This window comes from Bidens hawaiensis, unplaced genomic scaffold, assembly GCF_021521415.1.
Source record: "Bidens hawaiensis isolate Kalapana, Puna unplaced genomic scaffold, B.hawaiensis_p1.1 tig00010168_1, whole genome shotgun sequence".
Classification (NCBI taxonomy): domain Eukaryota; kingdom Viridiplantae; phylum Streptophyta; class Magnoliopsida; order Asterales; family Asteraceae; genus Bidens; species Bidens hawaiensis.
Window position 1 is genome coordinate 620,029 of NW_027491771.1, and position 14,063 is coordinate 634,091.

General features: G+C 35.9%; 1 pseudogene across 1 annotated transcript; it reads right to left on the reverse strand.

Moving 5' to 3' along the window:
- Positions 1-399: 399 nt before the first annotated feature.
- Positions 400-3,964, reverse strand: LOC143534490 (protein SUPPRESSOR OF MAX2 1-like; annotated as a pseudogene). The gene is made up of 3 exons (XR_013135560.1): positions 2,497-3,964; positions 2,132-2,378; positions 400-2,051 (listed from the first exon to the last, which is right to left on the reverse strand). The product of XR_013135560.1 is annotated as a protein SUPPRESSOR OF MAX2 1-like (transcript).
- Between the last annotated feature and the right edge of the window lie 10,099 nt (positions 3,965-14,063).

The window sequence follows — 14,063 nt, forward strand, 5'->3', positions numbered from 1 at the left end:
TACGGCTATTTTTTTTAATTGTTACGATATGACCAAGATTATGAAAAAGAAATATTTATAAATATTAGCCACATAATCTTATATTTTATAAATGTAATATATTTGACATTTTTATTTTTTAATAAGAAGTAAATGTATTCAATAGCATTAGGTGTGAGAAAAAAGTAATTTTAACCTATTTTGATAAATAGTTTTCAAATCACCTAAATTGATAAATAAATTTTCCATCCAACTCATTTTGAGTAAAAACTCAACATACATCATATCAAAACGGAAACAGCAAAACAAATAAGTGAACATCATTTAATAAATCATCTTATTGCTCAAACTTAAATTGTAATAATTACTTTGAAATATTATATTTATACGACAAAAAAAAAAGACGAAGAAAAGCGTTACATCTATTAACGTCCCTCGTCTTTTCTACAAGTTTCACTATACCTCACCCCACCATGGTCTATTTACATATATAGTCCCTTAGTTTTCAAGTACCAAAATTATACCCCATCAACCACCACTGCAATTTTACTAGGCAACCAATCCCCACCACCACCCACCTGGACCGAGTCACGGTCCGACTCGAGCCGAACCATCATGTCTTCGCCTTGAGCCGGTAACCGTGCACTGACCTGGCGCAGGCTCGGTACCAATACCTGTTCAGCCCATTCCTCTAGACTAGTCCGACCGAACCATAACCCGCCCAGTATATTCTCAACCGCACCCTCGTCCACCTCGATGGTCAACTTATCGTCAACTATAGTCGAGAACGCGTTAGTGATGGTTTTCTCGATTTCACTACGAATGTTTTCAAAATTAACGGGTTTGAACACAATGGTCCCGTCGCTATGCACCACGAGCTCAGGAGGCATTGACATGACCGCAAACTGTTGACTCTCGTCTTCTTGGTCAATGGTTAGATTGCTCGAGTTTATCGACCCATCGGTTCGGTCCTCCTCATAGTCTATGGCTAGGTTAAGATCGAGTGACAAATCTAAACCCGAACCCGATTCTTTCCTGGGTCTCCTTGACTTATCTATTCCAGACAACCAACTAGCTCTCCGTTTTAACCGTTTTTCACTGACCGTTAGCTTCAACTGCCAGTCAGAGCTCGCCATCGAGTGCAGCCGTTGCTCATCAGCCCGATGCTCGTCTACGCTAGCGGTTGACCAATTCCCGGTTAGTACGAAAACGACATTCCCGAGGCTAATTTCCCGGCCGTGAGGATCCGTAAGCCGGCTTCTTTCCATGGCCCGTTTAATACTCCCGCGAATCAACATATCCGCTTCATCAATGTCCGAAAGTACGATTACCCCAAAAGGGTTCTGACGGACCGCCTCCGTTATACGGTCCAAAACCGTTTTACCACGAAAACCCGTATCGGTTTCCTCACCGTCACGTCTCGACCCGAGCGCAATAGTGACTGGGTTGCTCCCGCTTATGTGTTCGGCAAGAACCGATGCCGTCTTCTTCTTTGCAACCGGATCAGGACCCGCAAACAGTAGCCACACGCAACCTCGGTTCCCGGTGTCTACTTTACATTGTGTTATCGTTGTGGCTATGGTGGAAGCCGCCTCAGGCTGCCACCAAGTGTTTTTCATTAGACCTTTGAGTAGTCTTTTAAACGAGTCGGTGTCGGCTTGGTTGGCGAATTTACCCTTTATTGGCTCGGAAGATATGCAACCCAAAAGGTCCTTAACAGCCAAATCCTCGCTATCTTTCGGGCCCGTGAGTTCTGAAGGTTTCATTGGCCCGAGAACCAGATCAGTCACGACAGGGCTTCGTGGCGGCTCTAACCGAGGTTGCTGGACAGGCTGCAACGCCTCTTTAAGAGTTCTAGGTGGTTGTAACCGTGGCTGTTGACCGGGTTGACTTGGTCTTAGAAGCATGTTCGGTTTATACGCCCTGGTCAAAGGCATAGCCATGGGTACAACTCTATCCAATCTTGGAGATTGGTTATGGTTATAATTCGGATGAATCTGCGAACACTCTTCGCTCCATTTCTTTTGCAAATCTTGAATCTTTTGTTTCAAAACATGTTCCTTATCCTTATTCTATCAAATAAATCAACAAACAATTATTAACAAAAAAAAAAAAGACAGCCGAAACTTAGATAATTAAATCGTCGTTTTACCTGAGATTGATCGTTCGTTCTCGCATTTTGCAGCCATGAAGGTAAACTATTGTTAACCGAATCCAACTGTTTATCCGACTCTTTCAGTTTTGCCAATTCTTGTTCATAACTAGTTGAACAAACCAGGCAGTAAGGCGCCTTTCAGGCAAGATCCAGATTCATAGTTGTTGTGAAACTATTTAACGGTTTTAAAGTGTTTAAAGACTGAACCGAAACCGAACCACCAAGAACACCATTCGTCCCCATCCTAACAATAATAATAATAACAATCAAAACAAGTTCATAAATTTATATCCAAAGATACTTCATACTTCATAACATGAATTTAAACAACACCAACTTTTCGATTATGAATAAAGATTTACCTGGGAAACATATTTGGGAGAGGTGATCTTGATGTAATTGGAACCGCGTGTAAATCCCAATCGGCTTCCATAGATGGATGATAAACTTGACACCTTAAATAAGTTTCACAGGTAGCTGTACCAAACAACCAGACTTTCCCAGTAAATTTCGCAACCAATTTGGTCATCTCGGCCACAGATTCTCGGCCAACCGAAGCTGCAACCGAGGCTGGTGGCTGCTCCACCAGCCATTTTAAATCAGCCAGGTCGATTATTATCCGTTTAGTACTATCGAAACCCCCAATTCTTTTATCGAGTACTTCGTTTAATTCCTTGATCTTAACCGGAATAAGTGACTTATCCGAAACAGATGCGAAATCTTTTTCGATGGAAATAACGTCAACGTTGTTGTTCAGCTCTCCACCTGTTGCGAATTCCCCCTTTTCGATTCGTATCAAGATCTCTTTACGGATTGCTTCGGGTTCCACTTCCCCCACTAGAATCGAATTCCTTCTTTTCGGTTTTGTCATAATATCAATAACCCTTTCTACATCATCAGTCCTGTGCTGTCCTGATTGATTTGAACCTTGATTCCCCTGTTGCGGTTGCTGTAACCGCGGATTCAGATAAAGATTTCGTGGCGACGAAGATGCTGGTTTGTTATTCTTTTGTTGAATCAACCGTGGATTCAAGTACAAATTCCGGTTTACGGGTAACGAAACTGGCGTGGTGGACGACCGGAATCCGATCCCTAGAGGGGTCGGATTGTCGGATTCGGGTTGTTTCCACCAGAAACGCCACTAACGTTGTTACTAATGTTATTAACAACATTAGTAACGTTATTATTCAGCGACTGTTCGATAGTCGCTTTAACGGTGGGGCTCGAAAAGCTTGCTTCTAGCATGACCCGACTGACGCTCGGGTCATCGAGAATGGAAATAATAAGCTGTTCGAGCTCCACCTTAACCGCTAAAAGCGGTTGCTGTTGTTGCTCTGGGCAACCGCGCCGCTGATGGGCCTGGGCCCGTTTAAGGGCCGCCATCAGGGCGTTGGAAATAGGCGGTTCCGCAACAGCTGACGTCGCGGTTGGGAGCCGTTCCAGTGCCACGCTGAAGCAAAGCTCCAGCGCTCGACACTGGAGCGGGTGGGAGGAATTTGGGTGGGACCGAATACACGCTTGCCGGAGAAACCCGGTCGGTGCGGCCAGGAGTGTCGACGCCACATGAAGCGGCGTCGTTTGGCCGTGGTTTCTCCGGCCGGCTAATGATATTGAATTATTCAATACACTTGCCGCCTCAGGCGTTAGGGTTTGCTGGATCGTACTCAATCCTGCCCTCATAATAATTTGTTACCAAATCAAAATCTGGAACTGGGTTTTGTACAGAATTACAAATTAAACAACACCCAGAAGTTGGAATTGAACAAAACGCAAAGAAATTGAGGAAATGCGATGAACTTGAATCAGAAATCAAGAAATCAAGAAACAAGAACACCCAGAAGACTTTGAATTGAAAAACAAAACTTTGGATTGAATTTGGGGAGAAGAGAAGAGGAAGAGAAGAGAAGATAAAGAAACCCTGTATGTATATATCTCTATATGTATGATGTGTTGTATGATGTATGTATAGTTGGTATAAGTAATAAATGAAAATAAAAACATAAATGTTATAAACGTGTAAGAAAAGAAACATCCATGTGAATGGATGAACATTTTCTAACACAAATTTAATGCATATGTTTCCTAAATAGTAAAAGTAGTTGTATATATATGAACCTTATGTAACAAAGGAAGCAGCAACAATCGAAAGTTACTGAATATATATCTCTCTCATGTTTTTGTTTTTTGTCATCTTCAAATTGTTTAATACATTGATAGTCTTGTTATAATTTTAGTGGTAATATTATAACACGTTATCAGCACGAGCCGCTTATATCCTAACCAAGAAAGGTAATAGACACAAATGTATCTACATAAGCATCATAAACACTTCTTTAATTATGTACATTAGATATATATCTATGCATATACATATACTAACTAATATACTGAGTAATAGCAATAATGTGTATAAACATTGTTATTAAAATTTGATAACTATTTTAACTTTTATTTATATATGCACACTAATATCTCATTTAGAAGTTAGATTTATTTACACCAACAATTCTATTCTTATTATTGTGCATACTAATTATATATATTTTATAAAATAAACTGTATTTAATATCTTATTTATTATCTTACTTTAAAATAATTAATATTATATATTATATATATACACACAAACGGTAATGTTACCGTTATAAACGGTAATATAACCGTTGTAAAAGGTTATAAATTTTCACTATAAATAACCAATCATTAACCCCATTTCATTTACAACAAACATTCTTCTTATTAAATTTATCCAAGATAAAATTCTCAAAATGATTCACCCGGTTTTGATGTTGGTCACTATAATGCTTATACTACTTCTCATTCTAATTTTTAATCTCCCATCTGAAGATTTCGGCATTTTCTTTTTCTTTTATATGTTTATAGCTCTACCAATGTATTGTATCTCATTGTTGATTGATTATATGGATTCTAATATTTATCTTATTATTTGCTCTATTATGTTTAGCAACAAAATGTCAAATATAGCAAAACTTGAATTCCCTGCACTCAACATTTCTGGAGAAAATTATATGTCTTGGACAACAAATGTCAAAAGACATTTAAAATATATGGATGTGTTAGACGCAATCCAAGAATACAATGATTGCTCTGACCAGGATAAAGCAAGAGCTGATATTTTCATCCATAAACATATTGATGAATTACTACAACATGAGTATTTTAATTATGATAGCCCATATATGATATGGGAAGATTTGAAAAGCAGATTCGGTCATCTAAAGGAAGTTTTACTTCCTACTTCTAGAGATGAATGGAACAGTCTTAGGTTCCAAGATTTTAAGAGGGTAAATGATTACACCTCTGCTTTATACCGAATTTGTTCAAAGCTATAATTTTTTAGGTATCACGTAACAGAGGAAGAAAAGTTAGAGAGAACTTTCTCCACGTTTCATGCATCAAATATAAACTTGCAAACACATTATCGTTTGCAGAATTTTAAGAGATACTCTGATCTAAATGCATTACTCCTTGTAGCAGAGAAAAATAATGAATTATTTATGAAAAATCATCAATCTCGTCCCACGGGTTCATTAGCAATACCAGAAGCACATGTTGCTCACAAAAGTTCTCATAAAAATTCTGATCATAAATGGGAACAAAGTCGAGGACGAGGCCGTGGACGTGGACGTGGTCATTTTGACAAAAGGCATTTTAATGATCGTAAGCATCCATTCAAATGGAACAATAACTCTTACGGTCGTGGTCGTGGCCGTGGTCGTAACCAGAGAGCCAATAATTATCATGTCCCACACAATACCAATTCCAACCACCAAAATAAATGGAATGAAGCTGGTAGGTCCGAAAACAATGGCACTTCATGTTTTAGATGTGGAAGTACAAACCACTGGGCAAAGGCTTGTCGCACAGCTCCACATCTGTGTGAACTGTACCAAGCCTCTCTAAAAGGAAAAGAGAAAGAAGTGAACCATATTGATAACTTTAATAATATCAATGCTGAGCTAAGCGTTGAAGACTTTGGGGTAGAACTTTGAAACAAAGTTGCTTAACTACTATAATTAGATGCAGTTATTAAGTGTGTTCTCATTATCTTTAATTATGTAGTTCCTCTTTCATGTACTACTTGTGTTTCAATTAAATAAAGTTCTTATTAAAATATCATATGTCTTCGTTATACACTTATTTTTTCTTTCTTAATATTTTTCAAGATTTAAAATGAAAATCACCGGAGCACAAGATCAAACAAATGAAGAAGATATATGTATAGCGGATAGTGGAGCCACGCATACTATACTTAGATCTAAAAAATATTTTTATAAACTGAAACCAACAAAAGGGATCATCAATACAATATCAGGTCCTACAAACTTGATAGAAGGAGTGGGAAACGCTAATTTAGCATTACCAAATGGTACAAAGCTCAAAATAGAAAATGCTTTATTTTCCCCAAAATCAACAAGAAATTTGTTGAGTTTCAGAAACATATATCATAATGGATATAATACTCAGTCAAGGACTGTTAGTAATGAAAAATATTTGCATATCATAAGCAAAGATCAAATATTGGAAAAATTGCCAATGCTCCATTCTGGTTTGCATTATACATATATAAATGTGCCTCAAGCACATATGGCAGTCAAAGAAAATTGTTGCGATTCTGGTATCATAAACTTATGGCATGACAGATTAGGCCATCCAGGATCTACAATGATGAAAATGATCATTGAAAATACACAGGGCATCCACTGAAAGGTCAAAAGATCCATAAAATAGATAAAATGCCTCAATGTACATCTTGTTCTCTTGAAAAATTAATTACAAGGCCTTCGCCATTAAAAGTCGATAAAGAAACACCAATGTTTCTTGAAAGAATTCAATGTGACATATGCGGACCAATTCATCCACCATGTGGACCATTTAGATACTTCATGGTCTTAATAGACGCATCTAGCAGATGGTCTAATATCTCTTTATTATCGACTCGTAATGTTGCTTTTGCAAAATTTCTTGCTCAAATTATCAAATTACGTGCACATTTTCCGGATTATACCATTAAAAGAGTAAGGCTTGATAATGCGGGAGAATTTACATCACATGCTTTTGATGATTATTGCATGTCTGTGGGGATTGTTGTATAACACCCTGTTGCTCATGTACACACACAAAATGGCTTAGCCGAGTCGTTGATCAAACGCCTACAGCTAATAGCTAGACCATTAATAATGAGGACAAAATTCCCTGTTTCTATTTGGGGCCATGCAATTATGCATGCTGGATCATTAATCCGCGTGAGACCAAGTGCAAATCATAAATACTCTCCCACACAACTTGTTTCTGGAAATGAGCCAAATATCTCTCATCTCAGAATTTTTGGTTGTGCTGTGTATGTTCCTATTGCACCACCACAACGCACAAAAATGGGTCCCCAAAGAAGGTTGGGAATATATGTTGGATATGAAACATCTTCCATCATAAGATACCTTGAACCTTTAATAGGTGATGTATTTACAGCACGTTCTGCTGATTGTCATTTTAACGAGACAATGTTCCCGACATTAGGGGGAGAAATGAAAAAGCAAGAAAGAGATATATCATGGTGTGTGCCATCATTGTTACACCTAGACCCAAGATCAAAACAAAGTGAGACAGATGTTCAAAAAATAATACATCTACAAGAAATTGCAAATCAGTTACCTGATGCATTTACTGATATAAACAGGGTCACTAAATCTCATATACCAGCTGCTAATGCTCCAGCTCGAGTTGAGATTCCAAGCAAGCAAAACCATAATAATGCACATCATGAATCTCAAAAACGTTTAAAACGTGGAAGGCCAATCGGTTCAAAGGATAAAAATCCTCGAAAAAGAAAGGGTTCTGAGAAGGATATTGACCCTAAGGAAGGAATGATTGACAAAACCTTCCCTCAGGAAATAATAAATGATATAACATTTCCTCAGGAAGAAATAAATGATTCCAATAAAGAATTGTCAATAAACTATGGTAAATCACATATAATGTGGGATCGAGATGAAATGAAAAATATTGATGATATATTTTCTTATTCTGTGGCAAGCGATATCATGAAAGAAAATGACAAGATTGTAAAAATCTGTAGATGATTGTAAAAATCGACAAGATTGGAACAAATGGAAAGATGCTATACAAGCTGAATTAAACTCACTAAACAATCGAAAGGTTTTTGGACCTATTGTCATTACACCAAAGTCAATGAAACCTGTAGGATATAAATGGGTTTTTGTGAGAAAACGAAATGAGAAAAATGAAGTTACAAGATATAAAGCAAGACTTGTAGCTCAAGGTTTTTCTCAGAGGCCAAGTTGACTATGAAGAAACGTATTCTCCTGTCATGGATGCTATTACGTTTAGATATTTAATCAGCTTAGCAGTCTCTAAAAATTTAGAGATGCGTCTTATGGATGTTGTCACAGCTTACTTGTATGGATCACTAGATAGTGACATCTATATGAAAATTCCCGAAGGATTTAAACTCTCCGATGCAAACGTGTAAGAAAAGAAACATCCATGTGAATGGATGAACATTTTCAACACAAATTTAATGCATATGTTTCCTAAATAGTAAAAGTAGTTGTATATATATGAACCTTATGTAACAAAGGAAGCAGCAACAATCGAAAGTTACTGAATATATATATCTCTCTCATGTTTTTGTTTTTTGTCATCTTCAAATTGTTTAATACATTGATAGTCTTGTTATAATTTTAGTGGTAATATTATGACAATAAAAAGCTTTTTAGAAATTATTTATTAATAAGTGGTCATGGTTACAAGGATGGGTAAATTTGAGTTTCTTGGGAAAAAGGATTATAATGATGATGATGGCAAAGTTTGTTTGTATTCAAAGGGAGAATTTGCATGGATTTCTGGAAAATAAATGTTCTCTTCTGCCTATATCATTACACTAGACTCTACTCTCTACACCTTACACCTTTTTGGGTTATAAAAAAGTGTTTATAAAGTTTAATAATAATATAAGTGGAATCACAAACTCCCTTTTGTATGTAGTGTGTACCATCTCCAACTAATCTGGTTTTAGTTTTATTATATTTATATTAGAAGAAGATGAAATAATATCTGACCAAGGATTATTATATTTGGATTATATTATAGGGGTGGTGGTTATGGTACACTTATATATTGGTCTCGATGCTTTATTAAAAAGTTATGGGTTTAGTCACCATAGGTATCTAATGTGTAACAGGTTATGTTTTTAGATAGGACTGCTGTTTATTGTTTATGTTCACTTTTTTTTTAAATACAAAGGTACCCTTTTACATATATAACAAAATAAATAGTACGAAACTCACCCAGGTACTTGAGTAGTTACTCCATCTTCTACGCATTCATTACAACTAGTTTACATCTTCATATTCTGTCATTGTCGTCGTCATAAACAAAGTTGTCATATTTAACTTTTTAAATAAAAGGGTTTGTGTGGGTAATGTTTATTTAAAACAGGTAAACTTGTAATATAGAGAACCATGTGATCGCGATTTAGGAGGGTGCCACGCCTGCATCATGGCCATGATGCATAGTGTTGGGTGTGCGTGGTGTTCTGGGTGGACTCACGGTCATGGAAACGGAGGTGGTGACCGCTAGGCGTAGAATCGATGAGAAAACTTGTGATTGCAACAACTATATGAATAAAAATATACATTTAAAAAAAATTATAAACCCGTTATCAACCTAGGAAATTCTCTCAAGACCATCACCCAAAACATTTATATTATTTACTCACAAGTGTGAGGGCAATCACGGCTATACCACATATTAGTGCTGCGGTGTGCCGTGGTCCACCATACTGCATAATCCATCCCCTCCACTTTTCAAAAAATAATAATAATAATAATTTGTTTCATCACCAAGTTAAGAAAGCTCTGATTTCAAATCCACTTGAAGAGCATACATTTCGCCTAGTAGGGTGGTTGTCTATAAGGGAAGTAAACTCATGCTACGGTTTTAGGTCCCACTTAGAAAAGGCCTTCAATTGAGACCAAAGTTAGGAGAAAACATACTAAATGATGAAAATCAGATAAGAGTTAGGCCAAAAAATGTAACATCCAACTTTGTTAAATAATAAATAACATAAAATTTTGTTATTAACCGTGTGTCGTTAAGTTAGTCGGGTGTTAAAGTGTTTGGATAAGAATTGGAATTGTGAGTGGATTGTGGGGCCCATAGCCCTTATATATATAATCTAACCCATCCTTCCTTTCACCACTTTTCTTTCCTTTCATCACACACACACACTCAAGAACACACACTTTCTCTCAGACCCGAATCCAAATCCGGGTCAAAGTAAGGAAGTTCTTGGTGTTCAAGTGTCTTCAAATAACAAGAATCACGTCCATATCCTCGAGTCGTCTCGGATCCGAACCGAACCCGAAGCATAAGGTAGGTTTCGATTTAAATGGTTAAGTTTTTAGTCGGTTTCGACATGCAAACTGATAGGATGATAGATCGGGCTGTGAAATGTAAGAAAAACATAAACTTGGTGAGTTATAACCTCATGGCAATGTTATAGGATAAAAAAAGGTGATGTTTGGTCCATGAGAAGAGAAATTCTTCCATGAGAAGAGAAATTCCATGAGAAGCGAAATTCTTCCATGAGAAGAGAAATTATTCCATGCGAAATTCCATGACCCCCGTTAGTTAAGGGTTTCATTAGCATAGATATAAGAGATACTAGTAACATATAATTGACACGCGTAATGTATTGTACAGTTAGCCGTGCACAACTAAGGAAGGGCATTACCATCAACGGAGAGAGAAACCGACTCCAGGTGAGTTCTAGCCCCTATATCTGTTATGTTTCCAGGGCTGTGTGCATACTCCTATGTAGTAGATAATACACATACTTGGTTGGTAAGTGTATGATACGTGTATGATTGTGTATTGAATGTATTGTTACATAATGATTGTATGAGCGAGTACGTATATATATTTATAACTAGAAGATATGTAAAGTATGCACGCATGATAAAGGTGTGGTTATTCGAGACAGAAGGGACCATACCCTTATAATATCTGTGATGTTAGGGACCAAACCCTTATAATATCTGTGATGTTTAAGATAGAATAGCTTATGGTATACCATAGGGTTTCATGAAAGAAAGTATGTAAGAACGTATGCATATATGTAAAGTATATACGAAAGAAGTAATAGTAAATAAGGTATAAATACGTATCTCCGGACACGTATGAGTATGGTATGAATGTAATGTATGTTAATTGATTAACTAGAACTCACTCAGCGTAGCTGACTTTTAGTATGCACGCAGGTGAGTAGGATGAGGCATGTTGCTTAAGGTGGGACACGTGGCAAACGGACGGAGACTGGCATCGAAGACAGAAGATTCACGAGTCGTTTGTGTTATTGTTTAAGACTTAATGTATTTTGTTAAGACAAGTACTTATGTTATGTAAGAATGTTTAATATTAAGTATTCCGCGAAAAGTTTTTAATTAACTCTGATTTTAGAACTGTGTTTATGAGTAAATCCAACACTAAAGTAGGGTTACAGGGACGGGACCTTACAAAAAATATTAAATACTTAAGCTATTTGAATACAAAAACATATTCGTGGTTAGTTGTTTTGCATTGTAACAATAAAATTCGAAAAAAGTCTCGAAATCTCATTTCGTTTTAGACCTCCAAAAGGTTTGAGCTAACCCTGTCTCTTTGCCTTTTTTTTTCCCCATAATATAGTTTCGTTTATAGTTGTATGCCGAATAAGAGCGTTTCGTTATTCACATTCAACCCCAATATGTAGCAATACATTTAGAACATTTTCAAGTGAGGAGTTGATCATGTTTGAAGGCGTAAAAGTATCTTAACCAAATATTGTATTAAGTTTATTAAAAAAAACGTTTGTGTTAGCTAATAAGTTACACCTATATCGAAGCAAATCATATGAGGTGAATAAACTATATAAAAAATCAATATCACGATGTGTTTCTTAATAGATTTACTTAAACCCGTTTTACTAATTAGGTTTTAAATGTTATTAGTTTGGCTGATGTATTATTGCTAGGAAGCTCCTACATGAATCGCTTCTTACCCGAGTTTGAATTCTCTTATGTTGGTGTTCTTTCCACTAAATAGCATATATTTATGATAATCAAACTTGAGACCTCACAGTAGGAAAAACCTCCTAACCACGTGAACTAGCTCGTGATGGCACCTAATTAGCTCTAAACACCTTTTCAAAAATAAGCTAACCCAACTGTTATTGATATTAAATGTTTTAATAGAAAACACAAATGGGACACTTTCTAGGGAGATGATGAGATTTATGATCATTGTGTTTATATGTATTTTGGACTACACATTGACTATCCCCTTTTTTACTTTTCACACCACACGTTTTACATTGTCAACGCGCATTTGAATATCTTATTAATTCTTCGTTTACTCCTAACAATAATTTCAAGTTTACTTGTTCGCAGTCAACTGTATTTTTTTTAACGACCAAATTTTTTATATTTTATAGAATTTGAACCTATGACTTTTTATTTTACATCTTAACCATCTTACTACGGAACCAATTGTATTTGAATATTGTATTATAATAATCTATTTTTCTTTATTTTTTTTAACTTCCCTAGCAGTTTAAAAACAACAAATTACTAAACTATTTGAAACTAGTCGGAGGTGGGAAGGTTTCCTCACTCATGCGAGTTTCTTGTCTAGGAGGTCCCAGTTCAAGTCCCGACTCATATGTGCGTTTTGAAATATGAGTAGTAATTAATAGATCCTCCAATCATTTCCATCTACTCCATGAATCTTTTAACTTAACTTAAGTTACTAAGTAGCTATGCACTACTTGCATCCACAAATTAATATTAAATAAGTTGATCCGAAACGCAACACAATTTTAAATATGTCTAGGATATAGTTAACGTTTTTGACACAAATAAATATACGAGTAACATTTTGGTACAATTTTTTAATTAACAAACTGACAACCTGAAATTACTCAACCTGACATTATTACGCATAATTTGATATAACTTTTTTGTAAATTGTGTATAAATTGTCTTTCAAAATTGTAAGAGATACAATTTATTTTTGAATTAACGTAACTCTTACTAGAGTATTCTCATACTATAGTGATCCTGTTCGCTCTCCTCCCTCTCACATCCAAAATCCATGAGCGTTCATCTTCACATTCTCTTCCAACTCGGTGTCACATCGGTCACAAATACAGTTACAGTTACGAATGGTCCTAATAAAGTATGGTACAATAGTATTCTTTGTACTTGTTGAGCCCCTCATTGAGTTTATTTGTATTATTATTCTTGTAGTTAAGAAAGGTAAAATAAAAAAATGGTTACAACATCCGAAAAGTTGTGAAGTATAAAGCATTTCCTATTCATATCTTACTTCCGTTGTCTTATTTATAAAACATATAATTTAAACATTTAAAATTTATTAATCTATAAGATATTGAAGGTTCAACCGGACCAAATTATGGATATTCTTTTTCGATTGTGTTTGGTCAACGGAAAATTGTACTATTGTACTATACATGGGAAATTCAGAAGTGTTTAAAACGATGGACAAAATGGTATGGTTATTGGTGTTCACACCCAATAATTACACATATTCTAGAAGTCTATAACTTTCTGGGATGAATTTTATCTTTACTTTTATAGTTTCTTTTAACAGTAAAATTATTTTACATGAGAACCCCTGAAATGGATTCTCATATATGTAATATCTCCTAGGCTATCGGGCACAACACTTATAATGTGTGTCGCATTTGTCTAATTTCGCATATCTAATGACAAAAAGCTATTATTGAGGAAACAACCATATTGAAGAGCTCATTTTGTGGTCCTTGTGACCCTAATGACAAATACTAGTGCCATCAGTATTATTTGTAAGTATATGTTGAACATTTAGG